The sequence below is a fragment of the Panthera leo genome, chromosome D1 (assembly GCF_018350215.1).
Source record: "Panthera leo isolate Ple1 chromosome D1, P.leo_Ple1_pat1.1, whole genome shotgun sequence".
Taxonomy (NCBI): Eukaryota; Metazoa; Chordata; class Mammalia; order Carnivora; family Felidae; genus Panthera; species Panthera leo.
In genome coordinates this window covers 18,304,132-18,320,336 of record NC_056688.1, presented here as the reverse complement: position 1 = coordinate 18,320,336, position 16,205 = coordinate 18,304,132, and the positions used below count along the sequence as shown (strand labels likewise).

Genomic DNA, 16,205 nt, shown 5'->3' with positions numbered 1-16,205 from the left:
AAAGGGTAATTCCATGAGAATAATTCTACAGAGGCCCGGTCTAGTCCATATAACCAGCCCTCTGCTGATCAATGATGTGCAAACAATAAAGCAAAGTGAAACCAGAAAACACTCTATTAATAAAGTGGACTGGCTGGTTATCATCTGAGAACAAAAAAGTAACATTTTGCTAGTAGATGCTTTACTGACTCACATTTTGATCAGTTTGTCAATTTCCTATGTCTTTCTCAGCAGCAGCAAAACTATCAGGAGGGTTCAGTTGATAGCACTGAGTAGTCACAGATTGAACGAGGATAATCATCATCATCACAAGCTCTACCGTTTCTTGGGCCCTTCTTATTTCCGAAGCCCTGTACACATGCGCTTTACATGCATTACCTCTGTAATCCTCCCAGGGATGCTGCAAGAGGTCCTATTTTACAAAAGAAGACATTGGAGGTTACAGGCACACCTCACTTTACCGAGCCTCGCTTTATTGCGCTTTGCAGAGATCGCATTTTTCTTTCCTCACCCTGAAGGTTTGTGGCAAATCCTGCACTGAGCAAGACTATCGTGGCATTTCCCAACAGCCTCTGCTCACTTCGTGTCTCAGTGTCACGTTTTGCTAATTCCTGAGATATTTCACACTGCTTCTTTATGATATTTCTTTATGACGACCTGGGATCAGTGGTCTTTGATGTTACCACTGTAATTATTTTAGGGCGTTCACATAAGATGGCAAATTTAATCTGTAAGTGTTGTGCGCGTTCTGACCGCTCCACCCATCAGCCACACCTCCATCTCTCTCGCTGTCGTCAGGACCCCCTATTCCCTGAGACACAATATCGAAGTTAGACCAATTAGTGACCCCACGACGGCCTCGTAAGTGTTCACCTGAAAGGAAGGGTCACACATCCCTCACTTCAAATCAAAAGCTAGGCATGATTAAGTTTCGTGAGGAAGGCACATTGAAAGCGAGATAGGCAGAAAACTAGGCCTCTTGAGCCACACAGTTAGACGAGTTGTGAATGCCAAGGCAAAGCTCTTAAAGGAAATTAAAAGCGGTACTCCAGTGAACGCATGAATGGCAAGAAAGCAAAACAGCCGTACTGCTCATGTGGAGAGGGTTTGAGTGGTCTGGATAGAAGAGCAAACCAGCCCCAACATTCCCTTAAGCCAAAGCCTAATCCAGAGCAAGGTTCTGACTCTCCTCCATTCTGTGAAGGCTGAGACAAGAAAAGTTTAAAGCTTGAAGAGGCTGGTTCCTAAGGTTTAAGGAAAGAAGCCATCTCCATAACAGAAAAGTGCAAGTTGAAGCAGCAAGTGCTGGTGTAGAAGAAGCTGCAGAGAAGATCGAGCTGAGATAGTCAATGAAGGTGGCTACACTACACAACAGATTTTTTTTTTTTCATGCTTATTTATTTTTGAGAGAGAGAGAGACAGAGCACGAGTGGCGGAGGAGCAGAGAGAGAGGGAGACACAGAATCCGAAACAGGTTCCAGGCTCTGAGCTGTCAGCACAGAGCCTGACTCGGGGCTCGAACTCAGAAACCGTGAGATCATGACCTGAGCCGAAGCCGGACGTTCAACCGACTGAGCCACCCAGGCGCCCCAACAGGTTTTCAATGTAGATGAAACAGCTTATTGGAAGAAGATGCCATCGAGGACTTTTATAGCTAGAGAGAAGTCAATGTCTGCTTTCAAAGCTTCAAAGTTCAGGCTGACTCTCTTGTGAGAAGCTAATACAGCTGGTGACTTTAAGTTGAAGCCAATACTCATTTACCACTCCAAAAATCCTAGGGCGCTTAAGAAATATACTAAATCGACTCTGCCTGAGCTGTATAAATGGAGCAACAAAGCCTGAACGACAGCACAGCTGTTTATAACACGGTTTACTGAATATCTTAAGCCCACTGTTGAGACCTACTGTTAAGAAAAAAATATTTCTTTCAAAATATTACTGCTCATGCAATACACCTGGTCAACCAAGGGCTCTGCCAGAAATGTACGAGGTTAATGTTGTTTTCACGCCTGCTAACACAGCATCCATTCCGCAGCCCATGGATCAAGGAGTCATTTTGACTTTCCGGTCTTATTATTCAAGAAAGACATTTCATGAGGCTCTAGCTGCCATTCCTCTATGAATCTGAGCAAAGTTCACTGAAAACCTCTGGAAAGGATTCACCGTTCTAGAAGCCATTAAGGACATTCGTGATTCACAGGAAGAGAATATCAACATTAACAGGAGTCTGGAAGAAGTTGACTGCAACCCTCATGTCGACTTTGAGGGGTTCCAGGCCTCAGGGGAGGAAGTGCCTGCAGGTGTGGTGGAAATAAGATGGGAACTAGAATCAGAAGCGGAGCCTGAAGATGAGACTGCACGGCTGCCGTCTCAGGATCAAACCCGAACGGATGAGGAGTTGCTTCTCAGGGAGGAGCAAAGGAAGTGGTTTCTTGAGATGGAATCTACTCCTGGGGGAGATGCTGTGAAGGCCGTTGAAGTGGCAACCAAGGATTTAGAACATGACATGAACTTAGCAGATAGAGCGGTGGGAGGGTTTCAGAGAATGGACTCCAATTCGGAAAGAAGTTCTACTGTGGGTAAATGCTGTCAAACAGCATCGCCTGCTACAGAGAAATCGTTCGGGAGAGGAGGACTCCATCGAGGCAGCAGACTTCATTGCTGTCCTATCTTAAGAAATTGCCACAGCCACCCTAACCTTCAGCAGCCACCATGCCTGTCAGTCGGCAGCCATGAAATCGAGGCAGGACCCTCCACCAGCAGAGGGTTGCTGAGAGCTTAGATGATGGTTGGCATTTTTTTTTTTTTTTTTTTAGCAATAAAGTATTCTTAAATCAAGGTATGTACCGGGTTATTTTTAGGTATAATGCTATTATACAATTGATAGACTACAGTAAAGTATAAACATAACTTTGACATGCACTGAGAAACCAAAGCATTCATTTGACATGCTTGGTTGGGGTGGTCTGGAACTGAACCCACAATATCTGCAAGGTATGCCTGTCGAGCCATGAAATGAATTGCCCAGAGGGCCACCAGCTCAGAAGCGGTGGAGCAGATTGTGACCCCAGTCTGACTACCCATCATACCATGCCACCTCCAAATTCCTACCATTTAATTAGGAGGTTCTCCCCTCCCCTGGTGTCTCGCAATCCCTTTCCATTTTGTGTGACTTTCTCCCCAGTGGTACATAGGACTAAACATCATTTGAAAGACGAAGTCACTCTGTTGATCTTTTGAGTAGAGTTAATACCCTTAGAGAGAGAGAAAGCACTTCTTTATTCTTTTACTCCATTGGTAGCAACTGTGCAACCTGAGTTCTCGAATAGTCTAGTCCAGATTCCTGTTGGCTAACACAGTCTCATTAAAAACCACTTATCTGCATTCCTTTACTGGGGTTGCTGCCCTTTCTGTGCCTCTGTGATGGGGAGTTGCTCTGGGGGTCTACGTCCTGGCATCAGGTCCTTTCTAGCGCTGCACAATGACCCTTCGTGTATTACAGATATACGCCAACCATGAGCAGTTTCCTTAAGGAAACCCTTCTTTGTCGGCATGAGATCAATTGTTCAACCTCCCCCAACACCTAGCTGCGGCCACGTCCCGAACGAAGAGTTGAGCAAGCATTCTTCTTGGTCACTGATGAAACTTGAGAGACTGCCTAGTTCACTCGAGATGTAGGGTTTCCGCTCAATATTATAGCGTCAAGGCTTATCCATATGGAAATACGTAGAACCGGTTCATTCACTTTTACAACTGTGAATTGTTGCAGCATATCGATTAAATCACAATTAAAAAAAAAAAATCTATCCCTTGACTTGTTCTTAAAAAAACAAGTCTGTTTTGACGTGACAAACCGCTGTGGCGAATACTCTTGCCCATGTCTACTTGTTGCACGTTTGCAAGAATTTTTCTAGAGTGCCTGATAAGCTATGGAACTGATGATTCGCTGGGTGTTCCTCATCTTTACCTTTATTAGCCATCGCCAAATTATTCTCCATTTTACATTCCTCTCAGCGGTAGACGTATGAGACTTTCTTTGACCACACGTCTTCATCAGCCCTTGGTTTTATCAGATTTTTATTTCTTTCTTTTTGCCTACCTGATGGGGGTGAAATATTTCATTGCTGTTTTGAAGGTCTTCAAGTGTTTGAAAAATAGCCGACTCGGTAGCTCTGTGAAAATGCAGCTTGTTCCAACTGAAATCGATAATGCATGAGAAGAATTTATTCAACGAGGTCCAGTGACTGTGGTCAAGGAAACAAGTTGCTGCCAGGGCTTCGAGCGGTTGTGTTAAGAAATAAAAATGTCACTGGTATTCATATTGTAACAAGCTGGAAAAAGTTCTTTCCCTTTTCCTATGCTACTTACCTTTTTCTGTTCAGTTTGGGTTATGAATTTGGTGCTAGCAATAAACGAACAAGTCAAGATTGGCATCCGTCTGCGTGAGGAAAGCAGGTGCTTAGACATGTGAAGCCTGGCTTTAAACAGTGTGCTGCACTTCCTTGGATGGGCTTGAAGATGCTCTCAGATGCTTAGGGTGCAGCAGAGTCGGGTGGAAGAGTTGACCTCGGCCCTGCAGAGCAGGCAGGTGCCTGTGACGGTGCCCTGTGAGTCTGGGCCACGCTCTGGAGAGCGGCCGCAACTCCTTGGCCTCATTAGTTAGTTACCTGATAATCCATGCCTATTTTCCCTTTGTTATCTCGGAGCCTTTAATTAAGTCTTATGTCATCATTTTAGTCTTATTGAGACCTGCTACAGGAAATGCAGGAAAGAGTCTTAAGTCCACTTGAGTCCGATTTATGAAAGAGCAGAAGTGGCCCTGGAGACAAAGGCAGCAGCAACAGTGATGGGGGACAAGACTCCAAGGCAAAGGTGAATCTTGAGGGGACCGAGATCTGATGATCAATCCAGGAGATTCTACCTCTGTTCCGATCTCAGAAGGGTTGTTAAAGGAGACAGTTTCCCTCACGCGTTGCTAGGCAGGTGAATCCTGGCTGACTCCTTTGTGAAATCAGCCCCCCTGTTCCTTAATTTCCAGGGAGTCGGCGTGATGTGGCAGAAAGAACATGCCCTTTGAAGCTGGCAAACTTGAGTTCGCATCCATGCTGGGAAAGGTTTGTGAACTTGGGCAAATCACTTTAACATCCTGAGCCTCCAGTTCCTCAGCTCTACAGTGAGGGTAAGAGTGACCGCCTGAGAGTTACTTTGAGGATTAAATATGATTGATGTGGAAAACAAAGGCAGAAGGAAATGGCAGACAAAATGAAATTTCCTTATAACCTGCAGCCCACTGACAAACACTTGAGGCTGGCAGAGTGAAATGTTTCTCCAGGACTCCCTACTGTCTTAATGCTAATGTTTTGCTAGAGGGAAAAACAACCTTGGCCTGACAATAGCTAGGCCTCCAGTATCCTGGGAGTCTTCTTTTTTCTTTTAATGTTTATTTATTTTTGAGACAGAGAGAGACAGAACACGAGTGAGGGAGGGGCAGAGAGAGAGGGAGACACAGAATCTGAAACAGGCCCCGGGCTCTGAGCTGTCAGCGCAGAGCCCGATGTGGGGCTCGAACTCGCGGACCGTGAGATCATGACCTGAGCCCAAGTCGGAAGCTTAACCGACTGAGTCACCCAGGCGCCCCGGAGTCTTCTTTAGCATATGCAAATCTCAGTGGAAACTTCCCTGGACTTTACCTCCCCCAAACCCATAGTGTATAACCAGTCTCTCCTCATGGTCCTGGGGCAGCTTTTCCTGCCCATGGGTCCTGTCCCTACGCTTTAATAAAATCATCTTTTCGCACCAAAGACGTCTTCAAGAATTCTTTCCTGGTCATCGGCTCCGGACCCCACGAACCCCACTATCACTCCCCAAACCTCATCGATGATCACTTAGGTAAAAGCACCTAGTGTAACGTCTGGAACACCACAGACATGGAAGAAACATTAATTCCCTTCCTTCCCCACCCCACCCCTCTGTTTCTGGGACCAGCCTTCCCACACATCCATTCCCCCTTTGCCCCCCCCCCACAGCTCCCAGCCCCCAGGATCCTCGGAGGCAGGTGTGCTGGCCCAGGACCTTGCGCGAGCTTCTGTACCCTCATAGAAGTTGACCTCTCCCAGACCTTGTCTCTGCTATTGGGCAACAACTGACTTACAATGATTATCTCCATACCATATACTCTGTGGACAATTTCAGTTACCACAGATTCATGGGGGAGTTGCAGTATCTGGGGACAGCAGGAATCTGGCAATAATTAACACTAACCTCCAGATCATACTACTTACCTTCAGGCCAAGTCTTAGCTCTTCAGTTTTGAAGTAAATGGATTTTTCTCTGAATGCCCCGAGGGAACCATTATTGTCCTCACTGCCCTTAGGGTAACTGCCTCTCCTCACTGCTGGAGAGATTTAGGACCAACAGATGAGATTATGAGGGTCCGTGACACTCTTTGGTCTTAAATTAAACTGCTCTCAATGGTTGGTGGCTGGCTCAGGTGACTGCCTCTGGAACCTTCCATCTCTCAGTTAGCCTTTCAGATTTGCCCCTGCAGTTAGTTGCATTCTCCTCTGGGAAGAAGGCAGCCGCTGATAAGGAATCCGAATGGGGCCCCAGCCCCTCGCTAACCCATGGACACTCAGCTGGCTGGAAACATCTTTCCCTCTGGCACCACAGCCCCTTTACGGACACTCTCAGTGGAGAAACTGAAGAACAAGTTTAATCTCTGACCCCCACACTGGCCACCTAGCAGGATTGTGTCTTCAGGGCAAGGGGGATCTGAAATAATTCATGTTGCCCTCATACAGTGTTCTTTCTCTGCAGGAGGCTGTCGGCGGTTTAGGGCTATCAATCTGACATACTCCTCTCGTTCTACACGGAGACTAAAATACCATTTAAGTCTTATTCCAACATTTCTCGAATCATGTGGGTATTACCAAGCATGAAATCATCATCTAAAAACTCAATTTTAAAGAGCTGGTACTTTGGGAAAAATAAGAAAGAACGTTTCCCCCTGTTTACTCTGAGATTTGCTTTTTTTCTTTTTTCTTTTGGTCTCCAATAGTGTGTTATTGTGTTTTTCTTAATCTTTGGAGATTAAGCTTCAATTTTTCACCTAGACTCCCAATTTGCCATAAATCTCTTCATTTTGCTTCATTTAAATGTTTTGGCCAACTTCATGGTTTAATAATGAGACATAAAATTGGAGCCTTAATGACTACTAAGGAGGGAATTTTCATTTCATCTGGAATTCAAAGAGCTGTTCAAGAGGCGGGTGCCCTGGCAGACAAGATGCCACAACCTTCGGTGGAGCGTGCCCAATGTGGCTTGATATCCTACCGTTCTTTATACCCAGGGCAATCCTCCAATATGATTACTTGGAAATCCTTCAGTCTCAAGTGAGACTGAGCTCCAGTCTCACTTACATCCACCTGATTGCTATGCCCCTATTGATTAAACTGCGAACTAGTCATTGAATTCAGGCGCGTCCCTGGGCTGTCCCCTCACGTGCTACCCATCAGAGCTAAGCCAGGTTACCCAGCTCCAGCCTGCTTTGGTACAAGTCGTATAACGGGCGGGGGGGGAGGCCGAGACCACAGGGATCTGAGAGCCAGGGGGGAGAAAATAGGGTTTCAGCATTTCCATCCGAGCTGACAAACTTAAGAGAAGAACTATAAAAAGTTTGAAAACTCCCTTTCTCGTAGGTTTACCAGTGGAGAAAGGCATCCACCGCATGGCTGTGTAGCCTAGAATTCCCTCCTTGTCCCGGAGCTGAGAGGGAACACCAGCTGGGTGGTTCCCCTTGTGCGGAGAGGGGAGTTTCCTCTGCGGTAGAGAATACAGCAGCCGGTCGTCTGAGACAGTGGATGGATGGAAAGGCTGCCTGGCACTGGGTAGAAGAATGGCCACCAGCTGGAGACACATCGACCTGTCTCTATGGGGGGCTTATTGGAAAAAAATAACCTCAGATTCTTCCATGTTAGTTACCCCCTGCGGCTATGCCCCAGGCCACTTTCCTTACCACAAATCACCTCTAAGAAGTCTCCTACGAGTGTCCTGTCCTTCATTTAACCCTTAATCATATATTGTTTTAGGTTAGAGTGCTTCGTGTACTTGCCTTTTAACACAGATTGTAAATGCCTCAAGGGCAAAAACCTTGGTTTATAATTTTTATTCATTCATTGATGAACAAATCAGTGATTAAGCCACTCATTTTGCCAGCACCCACGATGGCTGAGAGCACTGAGCAACGCTAATTTTTTGCTACTGCAGAGACCCTAGAGATTTCTGCCTCCAGGCAGCTCACAATGTTGTTGGCTAAACTCACTGTGTATGGAGAGAAAGATACTAATGGATTCACATACAGTGAGATCACAATGGTTCAAAAACATAAAAATCGCTACAAGACAAAACTTTAATACCGAGTTTCTTTAGTTACTACCATTTGGGTTCTTTTTTTCCCTTCTACTTTTTGGATTTTCCAGATTTTCTATAATGCATATGCATTACTTTATTAATCATAAAAATGAAACCTTAAAGAATCCGTTAAGGAAAAGGACATTTTCCCAAACTCATCAAAACTAGCCAGACTTGTCAGTATGGTGATCAGTCTACCCGCTAGAGTTGTAATTTGTTGACCTTCAAACTGTTACGATGTTTTCACATTTTAAAAGCAAACCACCAAGGGGGAAATATTTGGTTTTCCTGGCAAGTATGAGGAAACTAAAGCTGATTTCAATTATTTTGGTAAAGCAGATCAATCCCATTTGTTCTGAGAAAATACCACCTTGGTGGACTTACACTGAAATGGATAACCCATGAACCAAGTTTTGGTAATATTATTTTGGACGGAAATCACTTTTTGAGGATAATGAGGAGAGAAGGGAGAAGGCTGATTGATTTTTCCAAAGCTGGTGTGGGAGTTGGGAGGCTGAATCCCTCTAACCTGTAGAGAAAGCTTGTAGACTGCTGGAAGAAATCATTCCCTGGTACCTACTAACTGGACCAACTCTCCACCAGCCTCTGAATATTATCAAGCTGCTCTCCCCACTGGGTTCATGCCCAGTAAAATAAATGAAGTCATACTTTTGTCTGGCATAAATTATTAAGTTGTTCTATGCACGATTGCTTTAAATCAAGGGTGTGTTAGCATATTCCTGCCACTCAATGTCCTACCTGCAGCATTTTCATGTACATTTGGTCTCGGGTGAATTTGCCTCATTCATTCATGCATTCATTCATGGGAACTCAGGATGTGCAAGGAATCCTACACCCTGTGAAAGAATAAAAAATGAAAAAGGCATTTGCTCTGCTCTTTAAGTACCTTCCTCTGGTGGGTGGGGGTAAGAACAACATATGCGTCAAGCACAGATACTTCAATGATGGAAGCGCTAAGGGCCGCGGAAAAAGTTTGAGAATGTTCAGGAGAGGGAGAGGTTATTTCCTCTGTCCTTGGGGGATGGGGATCATTGAGGACTTCACAGTGGAGATGGTCCATAAGCTAGCTCTTCAACAGGTAGGCGTTGGCAATATAGACATGCCTGGGGGAGGGCTTTCCAGGAGGTGAGAATGGCCAAAGCAAAGACCTAGAAGGAAAGCCTGGAAGAAATGGGATAAATACAGACTGGGAACTGGTATGGTTTTATTGCAGGGTAGAGATGGAAGGCAGGTGACAAAAGTGTCAGGAGAAGTTTGAAAGATCAGCCTGGGCCAGATCAGGGAGGCCCTTAAATCCTCTGGAAGTAATGGCAGCCTCAGCAAATCTGCTGCTTTAGTTGAAACAAAAGATGTGCTAGCTGAATAAAGATATTACTTCTGAACTCTGTACTTTACTGGCCAACCAACCCACTCAAATGTTAACAATTTCATTGTCTGACCTTTCTGAACATTGTTTTCTGCCTAACATGGACAAGGCTATTGATGGAAGTATGGAGTGTATAATGGAAGTTGACCTGCATTGCTCTACTTTGTTCTGGTTGTGTTCAGTAACAACAGTGGCTTTGCCTTTTGTCTGGTCACTTTTTTTTTTTTTTTTTTTAATTTTTTTTTAAGGTTTTATTTATTTTTGAGACAGAGAGAGACAGAGCATGAACGGGGGAGGGGCAGAGAGAGAGGGAGACACAGAATCGGAAGCAGGCTCCAGGCTCTGAGCCATCAGCCCAGAGCCCAACGCGGGGCTCGAACTCATGGACCGCGAGATCGTGACCTGAGCTGAAGTCGGACGCTTAACCGACTGAGCCACCCAGGTGCCCCTTGTCTGGTCACTTCTTAACGCTAGAGGAACTTTGCTTTGTAGCTGACAGGGGTGGAGGGAAGAGATTTTAAGAAGTCAGCTCAGGCATCTTCACACTCAACTGGGGAATTGGGGGAAAAACAACTTGTTACTTCATGCATCTACATATACGGTTGGCTTAGAAATAAATTACATCAAAGAGCACTCGGTGAGAACTAAGCCAGAGGATCAAACCCAGCAATATTATCTAGCGGCATGCTGAGGTGGTCACGTAGAGCATCCTCTCTCTTTTGAAATGGGCATAAGGAGCACGGAGACAAGGTCTGGGCTAAACCGCTGCATGCGCATGTGCGCGCATGCGCACGCACGCTCGGTTTACCTTGCGTTAAGGGGAGAGGGGAGCCGCAAAGAAAAAAAATAACTGAAATCTCTCTGTATTGAACTGTTTTTCATCTGGTCCTCTTTAAACTGGTTCCTCAAGTCCTGTCACTGCATCTGAGCTAGCCGGCATGGACCATCTCGTGGTAATGCCGCCTGAGGCTGTTTACCTACTTGTGACTTCTCTCCTTGACCTTCACATTTGACCAAGCTTTGGTGATTTCGAAATGCTTGCCTATGCTCACTTGGTGCTACAGGATTACAGATGATGTGGAAATGGAAGTCACATATCTGTTATTCTTAATGGAAAAGCTACCAAGAATCTAATCAGAACAATCCAAGTAGAATAACTTTCCAGGCGGACTCCGTGTGCTATGGATAACAGGACGGTTTAATGGGCTGAAAAGGAAAATTGTTCTAAAATGTTCCTGTACATCACAAATTGGGGGGTTTGGTTCTGTATTGATTTTTGACATTGGTTCCACACCTTCGGTTCTGTATTCACACTCCCTTCCCCCCCCCACCCCTGCAATTTAAAAATATTTTACACACACACACACACACACACACACACACACACACACACATTTAAAGAGCTCATCATCCACTTCAGACCATTTCACTGCTTATTTCAGTTAGTCTTTCTGTATTCTATAGGGCTAGGCTGTTTGTTTCTGCAGCTAATCCCATTAATATAATTTAAAGAAGCCCTGGAATGAGATAGAGGTAAAAGATCTCTAAACAGTGTCACGGTGTCGGCAGCAAACACGAAGAAACATAATAGGAGAGCTGGAATCTCACCAAAAGGAACACCGCGGGTGACAAACAAAACAATAGCAACGACAAGCTATCTCTTATCAGAAGAGCGCCCCATTCGTCAACAGGAATTAACCATATTGCACTCCAAGCGAGATGAAGCACAGTCTCATTTTGCTGGCCATCAGAAAGGTTTTCAACACCCCCAAGTCACAAACACCCCTGCTTCCTCCACTAAGCCCATCTCAACTACCCAGAGTCCTTCGCCCTTCTGAATTTCTACATGGTTTATAGTCCAGATCACTTTGATATTTCATGCTTTACTCCCTAGGTGAGTTTTGTCTATCCAGGCAGAGTACAGATAATTTCTTCCACTTCTTCACTACTTGGCCACAGAATCGAAAGTGGCACTGTGTGTTAAAGAAATACCCTCTCAAGATCACTCCCCAACCTGAAAAAGGGCCAGCAGGGTGAGAGGTCCTTTGGTCCCTCTGACTTCTCTGGCATAGTCCAAAGAGAACATCAGATTAGGCGCAAGAATATGAAAGCTGGCAGGATCTTTCAGCTAATTCTCTAGCAGATCATTGTGCTTACGTGTTTGATCTCCATCCTCCATGATATGAGCTCTGCACACGCTAACCCACTACTAGGGTCAAATCCCCAGACACAACCGCAGTCACAATGCATTGATTCCCTCAACACGCTTCAGTACGTTCCAGCCAGGGAAATATTTATATGCATGCTCTTAGCTAATATCAGGACAGCTTATATGCTCAATTGCTTTATGCCCCTTCCTTCTTAGGGCCTCAAGTCTGCCATTTCCGACCGGAGAGGTGGTTTTCTACTTTATTGCCTTTGTAGACTTCTTTCTCTCTCGACACCAATGCTATTTGTGTCATGGTAAAATTAGGATTTTTTCACTCATTAAAAAAATTTTTAATGTTTATTTATTTTTGAGAGAGAGAGAGTGTGAGTGGGGGAAGGCCAGAGACAGAGGGAGACACAGATTCCAAACCAGGCTCCAGGCTCTGAGCTGTCAGCACAGTGCCCAACACAGGGCTTGAACTCGCAAACTGTGAGATCATGACCTGAGCCGTAGTTAGACGCTTAACTGACTGAGCCACCCAGGTGCCCCTCATTCATTTTTGATTGAGGAGTAAGACATTAATAAAAATTTGAACAATTACGTTCTATCCAGAGTGACAACTTCTCGTGCCTGGTTGTCCTTAATATGTAACAGGTTTATTGACCCCTTTAGTTCTAAAACTTGGGAGCCTTTTTTTCCTCTGGAAGCCACATCAAGTTGTGAAATATACCTATATCTTTTTATATAGAGATACATATAAATTTACATTCATATTTATATAAAAAGATATTTTAATAAAATATTTATTTTTTCTCTAGGAGAAGAGCTTTTTGAAGGTATGACATCACCAATCTTTGAGGGACACCGTTGGATGACCAGATTAACAGACCCTGGGGACACTCTTTGGGTAATGGTGGGGACTTGCCTGTGGGGAGAAAGTCCCCTTTCGTAGAGAGGCTGGGAATAACTCATAGCTCAAGGCAACTAAAGGTTTAATTTCTGTCTTCAGAAGGCCCCATAGGAAGCACCAGCTTTAAGCAAAATCTTTATGAAAGGATTCCTTCTCTGAATTTTCCAAACAGGCCTCTTTGTTACTCCCCCAAGAGAGTGAACAACCAGTCAGGGAATTAAATCTCCCTTATCGTTTCCAGACTATTTTACCTTGCTGCTCACACCCCATTGGCGGGAAAGGCACAAACGGTTCTCTCAAGCTTCACTCCAACCACCAATCTGCCGTGTCTGAAATGCCCCAGCCCTTTCTGGCCTCATGTATTTGACTCCTACACCATGGGGAAGTCCCCCTTGGATTCCAAAAGAAAATTCAACTCCTTGGAATCCAAAACTAATAAACTTTCACAGAGTGGCCCCAGGTGGATTGGTTATCATGATATGTCAGTCTCACCTAACCAATAAGACGGCCGGCTGGCAAGTTCCCAGGATGAATATTCTCATATGAGCATTGGATTAGAGGAAGCCAAAAGATTTTCGGCCATCTACACGCTCAATTTACACCCCACCTGGGTTCTGGGGTAGAGATCTTGTGACGGTTGGGGCCCTGCAAGGCAATTAAAAGAAATAAAGCAAAGTATTAAATTTTAATTGATGTAATCTTCAAGCTCCCAGTGGAATCTGGGGTGATATCTGACTAGAGTTACCCTAGGTAGCAATAGATGGCTATTCTGTGAAAGTGCATTTAGGAAGACAAAACCCTATGAATCCTGAACTTCATTAACATGTGTATCCGTTTGGGGGGGGGGGGGGGAGGGCAGTGGTTGGCTCAGACTCCCAGGACTACAAATTGAAAGAAGCCACCTAGACTTTCCTGGGATCTGAACAAAGAGCTCAAGGGGGTGGGGGAGTGGAGAGGGGAGAAGGGGAGGAAGAGAAAGAGATAGAAAGAGAGAGAGAGAAGGGCAGGTGGAGGGGAAGACACCAAGTGGGTTTATATTTTTATTTGCTTTTAGGGTACCTGGATGTCAGACACACCAAACTATTCTCCCCAAACCCAAACAGCTTTCATCCATCACTAACACTTCAGGGTTTGTTTCTGTTTTATTGTAAATATTCCAGTTGAAGAAAGATAAACAGACAAGAAAAAACTGCTTTGTACAGTATACAGAGTCAGATAGAAAATACAGAATGGAAAAGAAAGCCAACGACGAACAGATAAAAAGCGGAGACATACCAAGGAAGACAACTAGTTGGGGGCAGGTTCACTCACCAGCTGGAGTGAGGTGCAGCGATAGTCCAGCAGCTAATAGAAACTGTCTAGCGCTGTCAGTCTTATCTTTATTCCACGCAGTGAAAGAAACAGACTTTATAAATGATTCATGGGGACATTTATTTCCCTAATCCATTAAAAAAAGGTTTGCTATTGATCAAGATATCCTGCTCATAAAAATGAGGTTGGTTTTTTTGTTGTTGTTTAAAAAAAAAAAAATACCCAACGCTTCCTGCCCCAAATGTGATCTAACAGTAGGGACCACATTGTGAGAAGCAAGCGATGAAGCTGCGGGTTGGAGCAGTGTGGCACCATTGGGGTCTGCGGTCAGGGGGCCTGCGGTGTCCTCCCCACCAAATCCGTGGGACTTGAGGCAAGGTGGAAAAAAATACTCGTGTCCTCTTGTAGCTGGTCCTTATTTGATGGTCAAAGAGGAAAAGGAAAAAAAAAAATTGAGATTCATGACAGAGAAGGTCAGCCTAGGACAACACTGGCATCCCTTACAGGAATAACCAGGAGACCATTTGCGCCCCCCCTCTTCCCCCCAAGGTTGGGTGGATGTCAACCTACCCAAATGGTAAAAAAAAACAAAAACAAAAAACAAAAAACAAAAACCATGGAATTAAGCTCATCATCTTCCAAAGATGTCTTTATTTTAGTACATTCAGAACAGAAATGTGAGGGCAGTTTGATTCAAGGTGGTGGCGGTGATGGGGGGGTGGGGCTGGGAGCGGCTGATTACTTCTCTCTCCCTCTGGATTTTCGAAGTTGACAATCAGAAATTGCATAGAATTTGTTTTCCATCAGCAAGTGAAGACTCTCTGCGTGAAACTCCCAACTGGTGAAGCCAAGCAAAGGTCAAGGTCAAGGTCAAGGTGAAGCAGCGGCTGGGGAGCCTCACCCCGCCCATCAGATGAGGGCTCCCTACGGACCCTGCGAACATCTCACAAGTACAGCAGTAACTAGCAGCCATCTGCTAGCCTGGAAAGCATCAGTAACTCAGATCTTGCAGATGAAAGAGAAGTTAAATGCTTTACTTAAAGTCACGCAAGGGGACTTTTGCCCAAGCTGAGGGTAGGACTCAAGAGTTCCCAGGCCGGTGTATGAGCTGTGACACCCCACCTGTCTCCGAAGAAGCTGGCAAATTCTTGATTACTTAAGGTCTTTCCATTTAATACACACAGCGCGCACACACACACACACACACACACACACACACACACACACACACATTTGCACCCAGGTCTCACATCTAAGAAATCACCCGATCCGTGACAGCCTAGGGGATCTGGCTTCACAGGCAGCTACTGGGTTTGGTTAAAGAGATAGCGTTGACAGAGTGTGCACCATACTGACAGGGCAGCCCCATCCTTCCTTCCCTGTGAACAGCACGCTCCGGGGGGAAGCCAAGGCCAGGGTGTGGGAAAAGTGTATCACCTGCCCCTGCTCCTTAAGCAAGGTCCCAGGGCACCTTGTACATTCTGCTCTCCTCCCCTGTCTCTCTTCTTTAGAGATCACATTGACAAAAGACCAAATCGAACCGGTCATAGTGAAAGTCAGAAAGAGAAAGAGAAAGAGAAGACGTATTAACCCCTGAAATCCCAGGCATTTCAAGGTCTCTCTGAGTAAACTATGAGTGGGTTGGATTTTGGCATTTAAAAAATTACTTTAATGGACTTTTGAGACTCTCCACCTCCTTCTTCCCAAGACTCTTCTCCTATACTCCCCATTATCCCCAATCCCCACTCGGAAGAGAGAGGTCAGCACCTGAAATCAGACGCACTTGGCCGCTCGAAATCCTAAAATTTAGGAAAAAGAAACAGGGATTATTTAGAATTCCATTCCCTAACCCAGCCTCCCCCTCCAAAAACAAAAACAAAAAAACAACAACAAAAAAAAATCCCAAACAAATGAATAGAACAGAGAAGACAACAAAGAAGAAAAGGCGGGGGCGGGGGGGGGGGGGGGCGCGGTGCAAGGGAGGGGAAAGAAAAGGAAAATAAGAGAGCATTAACAAAAATATACAAATCCAGAAAAGA

General features: G+C 45.0%; 1 long non-coding RNA gene across 2 annotated transcripts in view; it reads left to right on the top strand.

Moving 5' to 3' along the window:
- Positions 1–14,209, top strand: part of LOC122199496 — a 40,143-nt gene extending 25,934 nt beyond the window's left edge. The window contains exons 3-4 of one of the 2 annotated variants that reach the window (XR_006193538.1): positions 12,764–12,852; positions 13,910–14,209. This is a non-coding gene — a long non-coding RNA (uncharacterized LOC122199496). Of the gene's footprint in view, positions 1–3,502; positions 3,761–12,763; positions 12,853–13,909 lie in introns of those variants that run through there. The other variant, XR_006193537.1, reaches the window with a different exon arrangement.
- Positions 14,210–16,205: the final 1,996 nt, after the last annotated feature.